Raw genomic sequence first — 4,133 nt, 5'->3', positions numbered from 1 at the left:
TATTGCCAACCTCGTTGGATTTAATGCCAACATTGAGCATATATGTAATCTAATTATGCATTGTTTACTGTCATATATGATTGTCAATTAAAGTGATCAAATAAGGTAATAGACAATTGATATATTCATTAGGATGTGGTCCATAAATGTGTAGAACAATTTAGGCAAATATCAAATCATTGATGGACTGATTTAGAAATTTGCAACTCAGAAATTTGTCTTTATGGAGGCTTGTGTTGTCCGCACGGATATCGATGCATTCACACAGTTAATTATACCTCTTTCAATTTGGCAGATAACTATAAAGGTTATTATATATAAGGATTGGTCCCCAAGGCACAAGGTAACAAAGAAAAACACAGAAACTAAACATATGTTTTTATCTTAAGAAAAATACAGTTCTGTGTGCCTTCTCTTTTTCTTCCACCATCAAAGAATAGAGAAGAGAAATCTATTAGGAAAATTTGGAGAGGATTTCTCAAGGGCCACAGCTTGCTGTCTTGGAAGACTTATTCGTCGACCCGATGACAAAAGGCGAGAAAGACTTCTTGCAATTGAAGACTTGTCTCGTGCTCACGGAGACGGCTTGCTCTGCTATGGATTTGTTTATTCCATGACAAACGACATGGAATCAGGTATTATGTTCCACACTTAAGATTTATGTTTTGGGTCTCTTTGGCATAGGATGGTCCTTAGGTTAAGGTGGGGAACTGTTTCTCCTTCCTCGGGGTGTAAATGTTTGACCCCTAGATGAAATGTAATTGTTTGATCTCTAGATAAGGCGTAATTATTTGGCCTTTTATGATTCCCCAACATATGGTATTTGGGATTGCATCATGCCATCATCTTTAGTTATTTTTTCTAATGCTTGCATTGCAATTGTTGCTCCTAGGGAAAAAATTTCAGCTTTCATGGCATGTAAAAGCACAGTTCCAATTCTAATGGTTAATAGTTCCAATTCAAAAACATCAGACAGGGGCCAAAAGATGAATATATATATATAGGAGTAAAGCTAGGGTGTGATATGCTCATTAAGAAAGTTTGGTGAGCATAACTCCAAAAATATATCGGATTGACGTCAAATGTCGAATCCAAACCGTTGAAATCCATGCACTTCATGAGTGATGCATATACATTCAAAATTTTGAAAGTTTCGAGTTTATTTGCTACACGGTCAAGTGGTCAAAGAAATGAACATTTTATAAGTTAATTTATAAGTTATTTTATATATTCAATTTTTATTATTTCTTTGACCACTTGACCGTGTAGCAAATAAACTCGAAACTTTCAAAATTTTGCATGTATACGCATCACTCATGAAGTATATGAATTTCAACGGTTTGGATTCGACATTTGATGTCGATCCGATATACTTTTGGAGTTATGCTCACCAAACTTTATTGGTGAGCATGTCACACCCTAGCTTTACTCATATATATAGAGTAGAACTAGGGTGCTCTTAAGCTTACCAAAATTTTGGTGAGATTAACTCTAAAACTCATCAAATCGATTTCAAATGACGAATCCGAACTGTTGAAACCCACCTACCTTACGTGTGATGTATCTACATGTGAAATTTTTAAACATTCGAATTAATTTAGTATAAAGTCAAGCGGTCAAAAACGTTCAAAAAATGAATGCACTAAAATTAATTTATTAACCTTCTAATTTTGACCGCTTGACTTTATACTAAATTAATTCGAATGTTTAAAAATTTCACATGTAGATGCATCACACGTAAGGTAGGCGGGTTTCAACGGTTCGGATTCGTCGTTTGAAATCGATTTGATGAGTTTTAGAGTTAAGCTCACCAAAACGTTGGTGAGCTTAAGAGCACCCTAGTTCTACTCATATATATATATATATATATATATTTTATTTAAACTGATGGTCATGCAATATGATGTCTCAGTTTTCAACTGAAAATAAATTAATCAATAAATGAATTTTTAATTTCCAAATTAAAATGGAAAATTCAATTGTATCTAGTTATATGAAAGCTTGGTTTTGGTTTGAAACAGAATGTTAAGATTAATGACATTTCTATCTGTAAATGTAAATGTAAATGTGACCTCTAATTCTACAGAATTTTACGTTAGAAAAATTAATATCAGCTTTCATTGCAAAAGAACTATGACACTTGAAGTTTTGACTTAAATTAAATTTGGGTTTAGGGTTTAGGATAACATTTTTCATTATCAGATTAATTTTCCAATAGAACTATGAGGCTTGAAGTTTTGACAATTATGAAAAAGTATCTTCATATTTATGTAATTATAAACAGGTACATTTTTGCTGCATTAGTACTGTTTAGCAATTCTTTCCAAATCTATTTATACCATCACCCGTATGATTGAAATTGCAATTATAACACATATATGATTGGCAACCGACATATATATTTTAAATTTTACATTGGTACAATTGATAATTTTAATTTTGATATATCTGCAATTTATAATTTCAAACCAATTATTAAGATTGATGTGATAATTTCAGGCATAGTGTTAATTAAGTAAACTTATAATAAAGTAATGTTTCAACATACTGCAATTTATATTGTAATTCCCAAGTCATCTTTTATAAAAAAATGCAATTGTGAAGTAGATGCTCCAACAGCAGAGTCCAAATTTAGGTCAAGCACAAAAACAGAACATATTTTAGTTGTTTTATTCAAATATGGTGTGATCTAACAAACCTTATATCATCATGCTTCTCTTATTTTTAATTGTTATATATATTTTGCAGATACACAGTTCAGTATTAGAAGAACAGAACATATATATTCTGATTATTAGATAAGAAATTATGTACTTTTTAGTCATCAAAGATGCAATAATGACCATCTCTTGTTTCTCTAATATTTCTCTATTACATTGAATTTTTTTTCAATGGAGATATTGGAGGATACCAATTATTAATGAATGAACTATCTCTCACATTCTGGTTTCTTGAGCAATCACATATTCTATGCAAATTAAAAATGTCTGATAGAAGTCACTTACAAACAATACTTGCAATTATTTTCCCAATGGTTCAATAGTTGGTATCCTCCAATGTCTGATAGAAGTCACTGAGAAACAATACTTGCTCTTCTCTCGTTTTTTCCAATACTTGGTCCAAATTATTGGAAAAATAATATTTATCAAATTTTGAAAATTAAAAGGTAGAAGTCACACAAAAGGATCACAATTATTTTATATTATTGTATAATAGGGTGCATACTGCATAGTACTTGATTGAAGGTTAGAAGGTTTAACCATACGTAATTCTGACAAGGAATATAAATATTACAAATTAACACTACAATAGCAAGATCGAGTTCAATTATTCCCCCCCTGTATGATTATTTATATAGAATATATAGTTCATGTTTTTTTATTCAATTTTTTTTATCGTAACAACTCATTTGTAAGAATATATATCCTTAGAAAAGAAAATTAATTATATATAAGGAGAATTAAACCGATTAATAAAGAAATTACAGTACAAACTACCAGTACATGTGAGGTACAAGAGTACATTTATGTATATATGCTGAAATGCTTAAGTAGCTGTTATATAAGGAATTGATAATGTATTATTAATACCCAAAAAAAAAAAAAATCAGAAGCATACGAAAGCATGTAATCGAGAGAATGACAAAAAATAATATTTTTGTCAAAATTCGAATTAAAGGTACTTCGTAAATATTTGAAGGTGGAGGCCGAGATAGTGAAAGAAAGGATATAGAAATCACAGTAAAGATCGCCTCAATCTTTTGCCTGGGTTTAGATGGGCTAAATTTAAACCGCAGTGGCACAATTAACAATTGAATTAAGAAAGCCCAGTCCAGTTTTAGTTGGTTAGAACATACCAATTGTATTGACATCTATCACAGAATTTTAGTTTGTTCGGTTGTAATTTTGGTGTGAGCTAACAACGTATATTATTGCCATTTCTTTGACTTCTCTTCTCTTCTTATTCAATATACTCACTTATTTTGTACCTTGTTAATTGGAGAAAACCAATCTATTTTCTGATTATTAGACGGGTGTTGTGTGTGTGTGTGTTTTTTTTTTTTCTTTTGTATCCACTAAAAATGATTATTGGTAGTCTAGTTACTCAAATATAAATTTTCATAAATATAATTT

This window comes from Carex rostrata, chromosome 28 (assembly GCF_964058835.1).
Source record: "Carex rostrata chromosome 28, lpCarRost1.2, whole genome shotgun sequence".
In the NCBI taxonomy this organism is placed as follows: Eukaryota; Viridiplantae; Streptophyta; class Magnoliopsida; order Poales; family Cyperaceae; genus Carex; species Carex rostrata.
This window is presented reverse-complemented; position numbering follows the sequence as displayed.